This window comes from Eublepharis macularius, chromosome 7, assembly GCF_028583425.1.
Source record: "Eublepharis macularius isolate TG4126 chromosome 7, MPM_Emac_v1.0, whole genome shotgun sequence".
NCBI classification, from domain to species: Eukaryota; Metazoa; Chordata; class Lepidosauria; order Squamata; family Eublepharidae; genus Eublepharis; species Eublepharis macularius.
In genome coordinates, this window is record NC_072796.1 from 52,884,929 (window position 1) to 52,901,991 (window position 17,063).

General features: G+C 38.9%; 1 protein-coding gene across 3 annotated transcripts in view; it reads left to right on the forward strand.

The window, feature by feature from the left end:
• The first annotated feature begins 9,680 nt into the window (after positions 1-9,680).
• Positions 9,681-17,063, forward strand: part of ZNF516 (zinc finger protein 516) — a 133,311-nt gene continuing 125,928 nt past the window's right edge. For 2 of the 3 annotated variants that reach the window (XM_054985544.1, XM_054985545.1), the window contains exon 1: positions 14,539-14,764. The gene's annotated coding sequence lies outside the window, so the exon portion shown is untranslated. Of the gene's footprint in view, positions 9,746-14,538; positions 14,765-17,063 lie in introns of those variants that run through there. The other variant, XM_054985546.1, reaches the window with a different exon arrangement.

Below are 17,063 nucleotides of genomic sequence, written 5' to 3' on the forward strand. Positions count from 1 at the left end.
TGGAGACTTGTGAGTACTCTGGAGAGTTGCTCCAGTTTCCAATGGCAAGAAAGTGTGAATGAGACTTGATAGTGAGAAAAGTAAGGAAAATGGCACACAGTAACAAAGACTGAACCTCAGCACATGTGAAACTATACCTACAACATGGTAATCAAATAATTAAAGAAATCCATTTTGGAGTGGTTGGAGCGCCATCTTATAGCTGTATGGTATGCACGTTGATCATGTGGGTCACCCAAATGCTGTTTAGTTCATATGATAACACTACTCTTTTGTACAGGGGGTGAACCACAGAAACAAACCATACAGTCTAGGAGACCCATGTGGTTGTCATTTGCATAGCTGTAACGTTTAGCCCTGACCATATAGCAGTGAAGCTTTGGGGAGTGAGGGAGGCAGTAATTTATGAACTGGGTCTGAATTTTCCCCTGTAAGGGTTTTAAGATCACAGTGCATATTTTCTGGAGTTTACTGATTTAATACATGCTGGTTTGAATTCAAGGAACATTAACAAAGAAATCAACAACAACAACAACAACAACAACAATAATAGATGTTCCTTAGTGGTAGATAGTACTCCATCTTTATATACCAGATTAGTTTGAACAGCAGCTCTAATTATTCAGAACACTTTTTTAAAAAAAGCTCAGCTGCACTGAAATGAAGAGGGTGTTGTGCCTGTGGAACTTCTTTATCTTTGTTTAATCAAAGTTATATGTAGTTACATTGTACACAGAAGGTATGTCACAAGCAGGATGCATACTGATCTATTTGTATATTTAAAAAATACAGTGAAAAATAAGCATTCATAATAGAAGACATTCAAATTGTACTCTGAAACTAATTTCCCATTCCCTTATGCCTTAAATAGTTTATTTCAGGTTACCATTCAATGCCATTTAGTTCTCCGTTGCTCCCCTTCAGTAGTATCAACAGTACATTATCCTTAGGGACAACTGGGATATCATAAGTGAAAGGATAGTTAAACCCTGGATTTATATAGACCTATGAGGTTAGTAAGGGAGTTCCTGGGTTTTTCTTTGGGATTTTTTTTGTGTTTAATGGCCAGAAATCCCACAGCATTACTCACAGTATAATACACCTTTTCTGAACAGATTTTAAAGGCACACTGTAAAAAAAGCAAAAGGGTTTTTTTTAAAAAAAAAAAAAGCTGAAGTACACGTTCATCTCCTGTGTATGTGGCACATTACTAAAATATCTTTAGATCCTCACCACAAGTTCCTTAAAGTCCTGCAGCCTCTAAGGAAGGCCTTTGTTGATATGAGTACTTTGCTTGTTACAGAATGCTCAGAGTTTATTAGTTTTGGAGCTTAATATAGGAGAAATAGTAAGCAACTCTCAAATTCAGCAGCAGACTCAGTCCATAATAACCTACTTTGGCTTTTATAGCTCAATGAACAGTACTGTTGGGTGGGGGGTGGAAGTGGGGGGAAATCTTAGGAGCTGTATTTATAACAACAAGGTATCTTAATCCTAACATTTGTTTGGGTTTTTCCCCCCTCATCAAGTCATAGCTGGCTCATAGTAACCCCACAGGGTTTTCAAGGCAAGAGACATTCAGAGGTGGCTTGCCATTGCTGGGTCTACGTAGTGACTTTCTTGATGGTCTCCCACCCAAGTACTAACCAGGACTGACCCTGCTTAGCTTCTCAGATCTGGTGAGATTGGGCTCACTCGGAGCTATCTTGGTCAGAGGTTGAATTGCCTCTTTGTTTCAACTCCTTTCAGGTAGCTTCCAGATTCCAGTGTTTCAAAGCATGATGTTATGAGAAATTTAGCTCTTTTGTCATATGAACGCACAGAGGGATTTTTTTTAAGTGGCTGCTTTGGATAATTATCTTCAATTTTTGATATAATATTGACATAATATTGAAAATTTGACATAATATTGATATATTTGATATAATATATATGTACAAATGGTCTGAGATTGCAGGGATGGCAACTAATTTATAATACAAAAGTATCAATTTCCTTTAAATTTAACCTGAGCCATTTCAGAAAGAAAAACAAAACATGGGAATTACATCTCCGCTCATAGCCACAGGAACTCTATACTAACAGTGTTTGCCCAATTAGGAGGTTGTGCCAGATCCTCACACCAAAATGGTTTGTAAATATTATAAGTTACTGGGGGGTGAATAGTAGAGTCCATACTAGAAAATAGTCTACTCTGCAGGAGATAGGATTAGGTCATTTTAAAAACTTTACACTAGGCAAACTAACACATTACCCTATTTTCAAAACATGTTAACAAAAAATGTCTATGCATTTTCAGTGGGCTTAGTGATTTCAATGGGCTTAGACTGGAGTAACTCTTCTTATGATTTCAAGTTTAATTCAGTTACTCAGATTTGAATTCCTACATAGGAAAAATCATCACCTCAAATTATGGGAGCACGATGTACTAGAAACTTAATACTGTAAGATTCCACTTAAGTATATAGAAGCTGAGTGAGATTCTGGTTCCACAACTATCTTTATGCTAAAGATAATTAATTCCCTCCATATTTCAAGTTATTGGTTGTAAGACATCAGGTTTTTATTTCAGCAAAACTTATTTAAAACTTATTCATAAAGCTCATTCTTGATAGAACACGTGCTCAATACACGGAATTGTTACCTTTTTCACGTTACACAAAGTTTTAGGAATCTTCACAATCTTTGCACATGCTTCCATGACAGATTTAAAACAAAAATCCAAAGTTAACAAGCATAACAAGTGGCTGTTGCATATAGGCCTGATCCATTTTTGAAAAGCAAACACCAAACGATTGTTACCTACCAATATTCACATGGGGAATTTTTCGAAAACTGCATTAGATGCAAAGTTTAGACCATCAATCAGCCTTGCAGCAGTGCAATCCTAAACAGAGTTACACCATTTTAAGTCCATTGAAGACAATAGGCATAGAAGGGTGTAAATCTATTTAAGACTGTGGTGTACAATTCAATATTTAGTTGTCAATATGAAAGGGAAACCAACAGAACCTATCAAAATCTGATAAGTGAAAGATAAGTTTCTGTACAGTATTCCTTACTGGATTGTATCTTTTAAAAATAACTGAACTTTGTGGCTTCATTTTTCTTATTTCTAGGCTCTGATAGGCCATGTCCATAGCATTCTTTATGTAGTATTCTGAAACAGCTGCTGCTGAGATTCTTTAGGATGAAATTAAGAACAGGTGTTTTGTGAGGTTTCTACCTGCTGTGAATGCCTGATATAGTTTATAAAATCACATATGGGTGAGAAAATCCATCTACGGATAGTTTCCTTTTAAAAAACCCTGCATTCTTTCATTTTCCTCATATTTCATCATATTAAAAGTGCTATAGGATTTTAAAAAACCATATTAATTTGGGTTTAAGATAAAGCAACTGTAGAATCTATTTCTTGACACAAACACACATAGACACGCTCTCACACATTCTGCTTATTTACATCATCGTGGTATTCTCAGCATCAGCAACCTTTATTGGCATTACTATTGTGGTATTCCTGTTTTCTAACTATACTTGCAAGCTAAGAACAAAGGGAATATAGTATGGTGTAGGGGATAGAGTGTTGAACTTGTGAACATATAATTGAAGTTTAGATTCTTGTTCGGTAATACTGCACACTGCGTGGCTTGGGTGAGTCACTATAATTCAGCCTACCATACCTCAGTTCCTAGAAGCACTGGGAATACAAATATAATCAGTTACATTGCACATTGGTCCTGAGTGTGCAAGTTAGATGAGGGGGGGGAGGCTTCCCTCAATTAAGCACATTATTTTCATCTGTTTTTCACCCAATTTCCCAATGGATAACTGTGTAGGTGAGAGAGTTTCAGCTTTGCAAAATATGATCTGAAAGGAATTTTTATTGTTTTTTTCCAAAAGCTGAGGATATTTCCCCCTCAGAAAGAATATGGATGAGGGCTAACAAGCTGGAACTTAATCCAGGCAAAAACTGAGGTAGTACTGGTGTGCGTTGGGGGGGAAGGTCTGGCCCAGGAGATGGGATACTTCATTCTAGATGGGATTGCACTTCCTCTAAAAGAACAGGTTCATAGCTTGGGGTGCTCCTGGACCTGGCTTCCAGTTGAATAAACAGGTGGCAGCAATGGCCAGGGGTGTCTTTCACCAGCTTTGGTTGGTTAACCAGCTATGGTCCTTTCTTGGGGGAAATTATCTTGCCACTGTTGTGCATGTCTTAGTAACATCCAGAATACTGCAATGTGCTCTACATGGGGCTGCCCTTGAAAACTGTCTGGAAGCTACAGTTAGTACCGAATGCTGCAGCCAGAGTGTTAACCAGAGTATCAGTCCAGTTTTGTTTCATTTACCTTGGACCCCAATTTACTTCTGGACCCAATTCATAGTGCTGATATTGACTGTAACAGCCCTATACTGCTTGGGGCCAGCCAACGTTAACAGCGGCCTTCTCCCATATGAACCTACCTGTCTGTTTCAGTCATCTTTGGAGGCTTTGTTTCAGCTGCTCCTACCATCTAAGGCTAGATGGGTGGCAACCCAAGAAAGAGCCTTCTCACTTCTGGCACCAAAACTCTCTCCTCAGGAGATTCGTCTGTCTCCCTCTGTTGTCATCTTCTGCTAGTGGAGGAAGACTTTTTTGTTTTGTTTGGCATCCCTGCAGTAACTGTTATTGGCCTTACTACCTGCTTTTGGCGTTTATGTGTTTTTATTGAATTATTTAATATATACTTTATTTTAAATGCTGTTTTAATGTTGAAATGTTGTAATGTTCACTGCCTTGGGTGGAAAAGTGGCACAGAAATTGGATACATTTTATTTTCTGTTTTATATATCAATTGATAGATAAACAGATAGATGTCCTGCTGCTGCAGTTGATAGCTGAGTGGATAGATGGATGAACAGACAGAGGAATAAAACAAAGATGGGCATATAGTGCCTAGTAGCAAAATATTTTGAAAGAAAAAAATGGGCATCCATTACAGCAAAATTCACAGGATTATCTGCCATCAGGAAAAAAATTGACAGGATGAGCATTAAAAAACAAACAAACCAGAATCCTTATTTCTTTATGCAAGTGAATGGATCAATTTAAGGCAATGAAGCAAGTAAACGGAAAGAAACAGTATCAGGATATGAATCCCTTATTGCCATATTTGGCAGAAAAGGTAGTCACATAACAGGTGGAAATCTAACAAAGTTAATAACCTGCTTTATATTTGCCCAACGGAAAGCAACAGCATTGTTTCTCATTATGCTCTGGATTTACATGTGACAAGGAACCAGTTGATGATGACCCAAGAGCATGCAGAGGCATAGAACATCAGTATGTAAAACTACCCTGTGCAGAAATGAAGGAACTGGCCTTATGCTGTTTTTAGCATATCTTATATTTCTTATGGCTTCAAAACAACAGTCAGATTTTTGAAGCACAAGATAAGTATGCTTTATCAAAAAGAGATGTGCTTTGTGTTGAAAGTGGAAAGCGGGGTTGTTGTAATGCCTCGTATGTTGTAGATATGTTTTAGGCTACATTTCATACGAGATAAAAAAGAATCCGATCAGCTGGAAAACATCTGCTCATGGTCGCTGGCCCCAGGGAGGCTCAACCAGGGCCAGGGCCTTTTCAGTCCTTGCCCCAACCTGGTGGAACTCTCTGTCTGAAGACACCCGGGCCCTTCAGGATCTTCTATCATTTTGGTGGGCCTGTAAGACAGAGATGTTCCACCAGGCGTATGGTTGAGGCCAGCATGAGATCCTCACTGAGCCTCCCACCAGCCTCCCATCCCACTAAGTGTGGGGTTATACAATGTCCACCGGCCAGCTGCCCAACATACGGGTACAGCACGGGGCTATGTAGTGCCCATTCGTTTGCTGATCCACGCGTGGGTTGCATACATTATCTGTCTGCTTCCCTCCCCCTGTATGTTGATGGGCAGGAATCTGGAACTGACCCCATCTTGGGACAGTTATTATCTGTTTGTTAATTTTATGATGAACTGTTGTTTTATGAATTGTTTTAATATTTGTATTATATTTTTATAACTGCTGTATCTCGCCCTGAGCCCGCTTGTGGGAAGGACAAGTTAGAAATGTAAATAATAATAATAATAATAATGGCAAGTCTTCATATACACAAATAAGCGTTTTGGAAAAACAAGGTGACAATCCTATGTGTTATGTAAATAAACTCCATAGAATTAATTGAGATTCATTTTCATCTAAACATTGAGTTGTAAAGGCCTCAGACAATCTTGTTTTTAACTCAGTTAAAAAGCACATCAAATATTTTGTTTACGTTGGAAGCTAGAACAAATACATGCTATAGATGTGTTTCATGGGGTTTATTTACATACATCATGTGTGCACATCATTCAGCTAGAAAATGCGATATATGCACCAGACTGCTCCTTTCAGACATACTGTGGCCTTTTCTTCCTAGCTGTGCTATGTCGCAGGAACCTTTCTTATCTCAACTTCCACCAATCATTCCTAAGGCTAAGTTATGCAGACAACTCATTGCACAGATTTTCATCAAAATGCCATTTTCCTGAGCTTGAGAAAAGCCTAGTCCCAAATGCTGAACAAATAATTTATTAGACCATAGCAAAAGTAAATAAATGTTTTCCTGCTCCTTGTATTTCATTAGGCAGAATTATTATACACAGAAAACTATAAATAGCAAAACATGTATTGAGCTATTAATATAACTGACATTCTCATACAGAATATTGTAATTTAACAAAATAATTTCGAATTGGAGGACTTCAGTAAGATTTCACTGAAACGCAGAATACATAATAGAGTTGCTGAGAAATTGTAATCCTGCTGTTCGGGATTTAATTTTTTAATTAAAAAAATCTCCTTGGGGATTTTCCAAAGAAAAATCAAGGTATATGAATCTCTGGTTCTAATGTTATTCTCAAAGCCGAGAAATGGTAGAATCTATAGGCACGTAAAAAGTAACACATTCTTGCTTGATACTATTTGCATCAATAAAGTTTCAGTGTGGAATAATACAATTTATAGCCAGATTCTAACATGTTTACTTAGAAGTAAATCCTAATTCCAGTTAGTGGCGATTTTAATTAGAAATATATGCTCCCTTTTCTTTCAGTCAGAAACTGTTCTCGCCTACCAAACTTGAGGCCAATTACGCAGCCTTTCCTAAGATGCTTGTTCTTTTCATTTAGTTGCAAAGGATGGAATCTGTGTGAAAATAATTTTTCGAGTGCCACATTTTTAAAGCATCTAGTATCTTTAATGCCAAATGAGACCCTGTTTCATTCTCTTTGGGCATTTGTGCCGATGCCAGCAATGTTGATGTGCTGTCATGGTTGGTGATGTAAATCCGTCATTGCATTTGGCAAACATGCCATCCTAAGTACTTTTTGCTGGCACAATAAAGCTGTGAAAGAAACCACAAAAGAAAGTATCCATACTGATGAGAGAAGGACGTTTGTTCATGAAATGTACATAATGGCAAGAGGTTTCAAACATCCCGTCCACCTTTCAAACCACTAACTTGACAATGTTCACCATATGGAAATTATTATCCACATTCTGTGGTTTTAAATGTATACTGGTCATCGGGAGCATCGACTTGCTGCGGGAATTTAAAAGTCTATGTGAGTAAATGTTACTGTTATTGTGTTCATTACACTGATTAGAAAATCTGCACATGCCATGTTGCCTTGAGAGGTTTTTGCAGAGGAGAACCCTGTCCCTCTCTTCATCTGGGGTAAAGCAGAGCAAATGAAGTGAGTGCATGATAAAGAGAACAAATAACTAGATCCTGGGTTTAATAAGAACAACAAAAAACACTATGGAAAATAAGATTATGCTAGCTAAATGTGCTGTAAGAAGTCAATGTTAATTGTTCTGAAATAGGCTAGGTGTAAACTGCATTCTGAGATCCAGTCTGACTGACTTTAGAATGTCTCCAAAATGTATCCTACTCAGGCATTCATGCTGAAGCCAGCAACAATTGTCAATGACCTTTAACATGCTTGCTATTCAAATTAGTGCAGAGCATTAATCACGCATAGGGTACGTTTTATGTTTATGCGGGGGTGTGCATTTCATTGCAAACTTTCCTCCCTCCTCCTTTCCTAACCCGCTGCCCCCCCTCCCACCGCACAAGTGCTCTCTGATACTAAGTATTTATTTATGAGTGGAGGAGTTACAGGCAGCGGGACCCTTCCCCCCACCTCACCGTCTCGGCTTGTTGAGAGCAGATTCGGTTGCAAATGGGAAGAAGTTGCAGAAGGGCTGGGCAGCGGCGTCAAGCGTTATATGCGCCAAATGCCACAGCACTAGGTAACCGTTTAAACTGCTGCAGAGCAGAGACCTCGGTTATCAGGCAAGCCCAGAACCACGCAGGAAAGATTTGGACGGCCTGTTCCTTTGGACTGCTTAATAATCACGGGAGGGGGAGGAGGAATCAGGCAACAGTAGGAAAGATCTGCAGTAGAAAGGGAGCATCCAGCCTTGCGTGACCAGTTCTGGCTCATCCCATATTATTAGGGGCAAACTCCAGTGTCTAACAGCAAGATTGAACTGCTTCTTTAAATGCTTGCAGCCCCAGACTAAGCATATCTGTAGCGCATAATTTAGGTAATTAAAGTGAGCCCTATAGAAATAAGATGTGAACTTTGAAAGATTTGTGACTTACTTTATACAGAGGTTAGAAAAGAGAGTTGAGGTTTGTATTCTTTAAAGTGTGACACAGCATTTTATCTTAAAGCTACTAATAGCTTGGATACATTTGGGTACAAAATGTCATATACATCAGATATTGATGTACATGCATTTCTTTTGCTATGTATATATGCTCTGGGAAGCCACATTGTGATATGCACATTGTGATGAAACAGATTTGGGTGTGATTGTCGCATGTGATCAACTAGACATGGGTTGCCGGAAGTTCAGTGGCTCTTAACAATCAGCTCCTTTCATTACTGAGTACTTGAATTAGAACGAAATAAAATAAAAATGTTTTAAAATGATGCAAATAGGACAACCCACCACTTTAGATGTCTTTTGACTGACGGTATAAAAATATTGTAATTAATCATTAAAAGTCACCCCAGTTTTTAATATATTTATTTCAATACTGAGAAAAATGGAGAGCGTACATAATGAATAAACACACAATTACACCATAGGTGTCTTTAGTCCTCTGAGTCTGTTAGTGGTGTGTGTAACACATACATATTTCCAGGAATCAGAAATTCTGTCTTTAGGCATATTCAGTCATTTGACAGAAGCTGAGAGGAATAACAGGTCTGTAATGAATCAGTCCTATTAGAATAATTGTGACTCATTTTGGGGCATCTAGACTTTCCCTGCATTATACAAGAACTTTGTGCTGATGAGACAATAGTAGATAGTGTGTGCATTTAATATAGGACAGACCATTCTCCCAGCTGGGGGAATACGTCCACCTATACGTTGGGAAAAAAACAGAGAAAAAGAAGGACATTCCCCCCGCGGTCCTCCAACCCAGCTCTGTGAGTTAAGAGATCCCTGGACTGCCCGAGGGCAACGGCAAGTCGGAGCTGGCGGGCCCCTTGCTTAGGACCGGGCGGAGAGGGGGGTAGAGTCGCCCCCTCCCTGCCCGCCGGAGTGGAGCTGGCACAGTGAATCATGTGCGGTTCGTTCCTGATTGCATTCAGCGCATGGTTTCACCTTCAGGTTCTTGTTTGCCTCTGCCCTTCTAAAATCACATCACCTTAACAGAAACAAGGTAAAGGCATTGGGAAGCTCGCCGATGGATTCTGTCCTTTTGTTTCCTGGGGGAGGTGGAGGAGGATGGGAAGGGGGGGGGGTTTACAATATTCTTCATACGCCCGTGGGAAAAACTTCTCGGTTCCAATTAATAGTTAATTCCACTCAGTAATTGGAGAGACTTTTATAAAAACGATAACTTTGGGCTGTTGGAAGGATGGGAAAGGGATTTTTCTAAAAGGGGGGGGAGGAAAGGTGGGTGCTGTGGGATGGATTTCTGGACTATGCGAACCTCTTGGCTTTGTACACTTCGTCAGAGGCGATGCTGGGAGGGGGGGGGTCTTGAATGTAATATCCATCCATTAAGAAACAAAGAGCAAATTGCAAGTCTTTAAAATGAAATGCTTTGGGGCTGATGAAGGTAGGGGGCTTCGTGAGCTTTCCCAGCTTGGAGTAGCCACTTAAATTATTAAGGGTATTTTGCAGATTGTATTGATTCAGCGTGTGCTTGAAATGCTTAGCGTGTGTGTTTCCTCGCCTCATCCCCCCCGCCACTTTTTTTTGGTCATCTTAACATCGGCAGAATGTAAAGGCGCTGTTTATCGAAGAAAGTTGAAGGTTCTAAATGCTAAACAATGATTCACTTAAGGATGATAGAATGGTAACCCTTGGAGGGCAGTAGCCGTGGATGAGCACTGCCCATTTGATGGATGTTGAATGTATACATTGAGAGAGAGAGGGAGGGAGGGAGGACTAGTGGGAAAAAGAAGAGGAATAATGCAGACATTTTGTCCTATGAAACCCTTCCTCCTGCTCTGCCCCCTCCCATCTCCACCCACAATTAGCATACCAAATAGTTGCAACCGTCATTTGAATTAAGCTGTTTCGACAAGTTTGAGAAACTTTGAGAGAGATAAAAGTTACTTGTTAAGAGAGCTCAGGCGGAGGAATATTTAAAGCAGGCGCTGCAAGGTGAGAAGAAGACGTTGCATTTTTTGACTCCAAATATCAGTTGACCTTCTTGGCCAAATGCTCTAGAAAATCCTCTCTCTCTCTCTCTCTCTCTCTCTCTCTCTCTCTCTCTCTCTCTCTCTCTCTCTCTCTCTCTCTCTCTCTCTCTCTCTCTCTCTCTCATCCAGCGGTTTGCTCTAGACAGTTAACGCTTGGGAGCGTTTATAAACTCGCAGCAGTAGACAAGTATGTTCAAGGGAATGTTCATTGTGTGTGTCCCTTCATATCTTAGTTATTCCATGAGGCAGATTTTTTTAAAGAGACTATTTGGAATCCAGATTTATAAAGATACCCCCAAGACATCTTTTGGAAATATATAAAATTTGGGGTTTTATCTAATCCAGATGTGCCCCCTCCATATTTTTTGCTTTATTGTTGGTTTACATTTTTTTTTAAAAAAAAGGCGACTGGTGTAACCTGTGGAATTTGTAATGCAAATAAAAGACTGTGGGAGTTGAGGCAGAACAAATCAGCATTTATAAAGTGGAAAAAGATTTAATGTCTTTGAAACCATTGGTTAGATTCAACTACCCCCCCCCTTTAAACAGCCCAAGTATTGACTAGTGACGTCAATTCATTTTGGAAGGCTTCCTTTGTGTGTGTGCATGTGTGTTGTTATTAGTGTCTAAAATATGGGTATGTGAAGTGCTTACAGGAAAACAGATTACAAGATTAACATCTGTTAACATGATCGTTTATCTCCAGCCAAAAATAGGTCAGTCCTTTCTTAAGGAAACACGATTGCTAGGCACATGATTAAATAATGAAATTAGACTAATGAGTTCATAAATTAGATACAGTGTGTGTGTGTGTGCACAGTTTGTGTGCACGTGTTATAATCTAACTGGTTTGCCATTAAAAAGAAGTCTGAATTCAGAGACTTGAGGAGATCAGTGTAAGGTCAGCTTTGGAGGGAGCAACACAACTACCTGTCCTCTCAACAAACCTCTCTATTCTCTCCTCCTCCTCCTCATAATCACAGCTAGTACTGTGTGAGTTCCAGTTTTCCTTCCTCTTCTGGAGCAATGCATTAATATTTTCCATCTGTAGTGCTATTGGTTAAGAAGACCAACTCCTTCCATGGAAATGGGTGTTTATTTCCTATGGTCTGAGCTCTTTGGGGGGGGGGGGGTCAGTGGCAAAGAAGAATGGGAAACACAGATGCAAAGTAGCCTTGTTTTACCTGTTACTGCCCTCTAAAAAAGATTGGCAGCACCATCATCCAATTGCCACCTTTTACTGCTTGCTGTGCATGTATTTCAAGCCCACTTTACACCACGGGAAGAGCTTGTCTCTTCTGCATGCATTTGTTTTTGTGAGTCAAGAACTTAAAAGGTAAATAACTTGCACCCATCCCCAAAAGTCTGCTGTAAACCAAAATCCTATTTTGGCACTAGTATTTTAATAATGACTAGAGCTATCATAATTTCAAATGTCAAGTTGAGACCTGCTGAAAATATATATAAAATGATGTATGAATGCATTTTAGCAATGTAGCAGGCCTCCTTATCTGAGAAAAAGGGTGGAGTGTATCCAAAAAAATTACACCCATTTTTATTCCAAGTGCAGTTATTTATACCGATTATGATCTCTCTTAAAGGGATTTTTTACAGTATCTTCTGGATCATATTGAATCTGTAACATGATAGTTCATGAAGTATTGAATCTTTGTGGGTTTTTAATGGGCACTAGTTTGTGGCAAAGAAAGAAGTGGGACTTTATCTACCATGGAGTAAGGCAATTATGTTTTCTTGAATGTTTCTGAACTGAACCTTTTAAAACAATTCAGAAACAAATGGTTTTAAGAGTATTATTTTAAAATTAATATAAACAATCATTTTAGCAAAAAACCCACTAAATGTAAAACTTAACTGCCTAGAACTGTTGACCAACATACTCCATGAATACTGGGAATAATGATAATTTCTACATTGAACAATAAGCATATTCATCAGATGAGTAGCTCTCATGGATCCTGTCATGGGTCATAGGTGCTGTTCTGTTTTGTCCTTAGTAAATTGCCTTCCTTTGCCCCTAATATCAATATTTCAATTGATTCTTATTTTGTATCCAGGACATATTACCTATTAGTATATTGATTGAAGCCATTGATATTTTTGTGTTTCCGAGAATACTTCTTGATTTCATGGTGTGTATTTGGGGAGATGGGTGAGATGAATAAGAGAACGACTAAATGCAATCTTTTGTGCTGAATTGAACTGCCTACTTTGCTCTGAAGATGGTCAGAACTATTTCTTGTTAGAGAAAAAACTCAAATATGGTCAGCCATTTATGCTTTGGCTTCATGCCATTGACATTATTTCACAGCTGCTTTGCTAAGTGAGTTAACTACCAAAGAGTTTTTCATTAACTTGCTTGGCAGCCATGTATTTTAACTTTTTTAAAAAGAGCATAGCTTAATCTTAAGAAGGATAGAACACTGCTAGGGATATTTTGCTATTTCACAGCTTATGGATTGTTTAGTACCCATTTCCTTCTGTTCCTTTTGTCTATGCCATTGTAGGGCTGGTGGTAGATTTTATGAATATTTCAGAAGCTTGTTGCAATAAGCAAACAGAGTCACTCGCACCACTGGACTTCAGCGTCACTCCTTCCCTTTGTTTTATTGGCTCAGGGTTGCGCACATTGTTTGACATCATAATATTAGGGGCATTGTTAGTATCACAAACGGAGCATGGTAACCTTATGCCATGTGATGATCAGTAACGTTGTTAGGGTAGCTTTATATACAACATCAACATCCAAATATGTAGTTGGAAATATGCTTAAGGTCACAGTCCTGTTCACTTGGTAAGGAAATCCCACTGAAATCAGGGGGTCTTACTTCTGAATGAACGTGCATTGGGCCGTATAAATGCTATTTGCGTTTCTTACATTTTGGCTTCAGTGTGAATTCACTTTAAAAATGTCTCTTTTCTGCCTCCTAGCCCACTTGTGCAAAATGTCAAAGATGCATATTATTGATTATTTACTTCTTAAAACAATTATATTCTGCCATTGCCATTCACTATGGTGGCTCAAGGCATCTTACAAAACCTTGACTGGCCGCAATTAAAAATATAAACCACCACCTACAATATAGAGTAGTAATTAACCATGTGAAATTCTGTTGTGGGGATGCAGTTTACTGAAACTATCTTCCAAAAGTCCATTGAAACAGAAGAACATTACCTCTTTTCAAAACAGGTTAAAGTAGAAGCTCTTCTCAGCGAGGGCATTAAATGGGACTTTCAGATAACTTTGCATAGGATTGATGGTTTAATGCCATGTGTGAAAATGTATTTATACAACATTGCGGTGCTAGCATTGGCAAGCACAGAGGCCATAGCTGTGACATTGTTAGATGATGTGATGCTTACATTGCATTGTTAAAACATAATGGTAATTTGAGTTCCATTATAATGTGGCACCAACAATGGCATTGTGATACCCATTGTGGCACTTTTAGTTTTTATTGTATGCCAAGAGTGCAGTTATCTCAGAAGAAGCCAGTGAAATTACACTGACTAAAGAGAGCTTTTGAATTGGCTTTGTTGCTGCCAAGGGCATTGTGTATGTCTGGAAGGAAGGGGGATTTTACCTGTGAGGGAAGAAAGCCAAAGCCCTCATTCCCTCCACCCCTTCGGCAACAGCTTGTTGCTGTGAGAGAAGGGAGGAGGCAGCAGTGAGGCAGAGAAGGGAGGAGTTTAGCTCTGGCAGGCAGCTCTCACACTCAGTTGTTTTCTCCCCCTTTTCATGTAGCCAGAAACGTCACACAGCCATGTAACTGTAATACAAGAAGTGAAAGAGGCAGAGAGAACAGGCACAGCTCAACTTCTAACCCTTAACAAAGGCAGAAAGGATTTGTCAAGGCGCTACAAAAAAAGTGTAGGTGGGGAAAGACTACAGCCAGAGATAATCAAGCGAGGCTCCAATATCTGGAGGAGGAGAAGCAGCTCAGGAGGTTACAGCACTGCCCTAGTGGATTATGTGGGGCTCCGGCTGGCGGAGCACAGTGGCTCGGAAGGTAATTGCTTTCTATTTTCAACTTCAGTTTGTTATTGTTGAAAGGAAGGGAGAAAAGGGAGTGTTTCAAGGCGTGGCAAGCCCAGCAATCATTATATAAGTATTAAAAGAAGAAGAAAAAACACTGGGTGCCAGGGACAGAAGTGAACGAGAAATGATGGACAGACATTTTTTTTTTTAAAAAAAAACCCGAATATTGTATTTTGTTTTTAGCTTCTTGCCTCAAATTAGAAAGCTTTTCTTAGATCATGAAGGTGCGTGGAAGAGTTAAATGGAGAAGATCGTCTCTCTCATGTCTGGAAGAGATGAAACTTTAGTAGAAACCCAGATGTATTTCTCGGGTGTGAGATTAATGTTGCATAGTTCTGCATAACAAAGGGAGAAGGATGGGATCCAAATTCCAGTTCTCATGTAGTCTCCCATGCTAGTCGTGTGTTTTCTGACATCCTCTGTGCTCTGATACAAATTTGGATTTGCTTAACTTTTCTCTCAGAGAGAAAAAAATTAACCATTAGAGTAGAAGGTTTGGACAGAATGTTCTTCAGAGTTCTGTAGACTTAAAACTAAAAGATTTAAAAAGTTGAATCCAGGCTTTACACTGCTAAGTATCAAATGCCTTGCTAAACACAGATGGTTTTAGCTGTGTAATTAACAGCCACATTTCAACATGAATCTATTCCCACAAAATGTTCTCACAACCTACCAAGTGTCTAAATAATCATAATAATTAAAGGGGGAATACCCTGTAAATCAGTCCAGAGAGTGAAATGTCACGTTAAAAGATAAATATTTTAGCAACAATGTGAATATTAGCTTTTCAAGATATAATGCATATTTGGATGTGGTCTCAGGGGAGAAGCTTGTTTTGCAAGACTGGTGTTTCTTTTTTTCCATTCAAGGTGGTATTTAAATGTATCCTATCAAAATCAGAGATGATGTCCTGTTGATACTTGTGTATATATAATTTGATGCCTTGTATTTAGTTTGGTAGGAGAGAATGGAATTTATGTGGGGGGTTTCTAATAAAACTGGAGCCAGGGTTGCATAGGAACACTTGTGGTGTAATTAGTATTACAGCTCAGTTATTCAAGGAGACATCTTTAGTTTCACAAGAGTAACTGCCATAGCCATCTTGAGTAAGCTCTGAGTAATAAAGTGATCTTCAGTTATGTTTGTTCTACTTTGAGTCATCAGTATAGGTGATAGCATTATTTAGACTGTAGACAATATAAAAGATTTTTATAATCTCTCCTGTATTCATTTGCAAGGCCTTAAGCCTTGAAAGATTCAAGGTTAGCTGTTCTGGATAATACTATTCACAGATCAGTTATTTTGAAAATCCAAAGCATTTGAACAGTTTATTAGGTTATATTGAATATAGCTGAAGCGTATATATTACAGTGGATGACCATGGAAAACAAATGTATTCTTAAAACATTCTCTGGTGATATTTAAGATGTGTTTGTCAAGAGAGTAGTGATAATTAAAAATGAGCATATTCTAAAATGGTCTGTTTTTTACCACTTTTAAATTAGAACCACCACTGAAGCATTTTGTATCTTCTTGGACATGTCTGTAATTCTTTACTGGAGACGAATAGTTTATATTGAGGCTAAACATTCTCTACCAGTTTATCTACTGGGAACACAGCAGTCCAATAGCATACCCAGATTTGAAAAAGCTAGTCTATTTTCTCAATACAGTCTTAGGAGTTTAACTACAGTGAATCTTAAGGCTCATGTGATACAATGTAATGATTATTAAAATTATGTGACCCTTCCAGCTTAGAGTAGCTTTAGAAGTGGTAGGTGGCAGAAGAAAAGCCAAATAGTTTCCTGGGAGGCTTAGTGTAGGCAGCGAGCCAGGAAGATTGGAACTTGTAGTCTCATTGGTGATGTGGCTGTAGATCAGCACAGGCTTATGGCCCATCCATGCTTATTTGGGCATTACTGATGACTAAACACTCACAGAATTGAGCTCCAGGACTGATACATTAACATTTACTTGAGAATAAGCCCCACTGAACACAGCAAGCCATACAGTGAGCTACAAAACACATTCAGCCCGTGAATACTGTTGATGATGATGGAGGAGAACCAGGCACATGATTTTCATCAGTTAATACTGATTAGACAGCAGTAGTTGGATATTTTTTTTTCTATTGCAGCCTCTCAGCTGCCTCTCTGTAGAGTTGCTATCAGCCTTTGTGCATATTGAGAACTTGGGGGATTCAGCAGCAGTTTCCTTAAAGCACACCCCCATTCTTAACTTCAGTCTTGTTTACCTTTCCTTTATGTAGG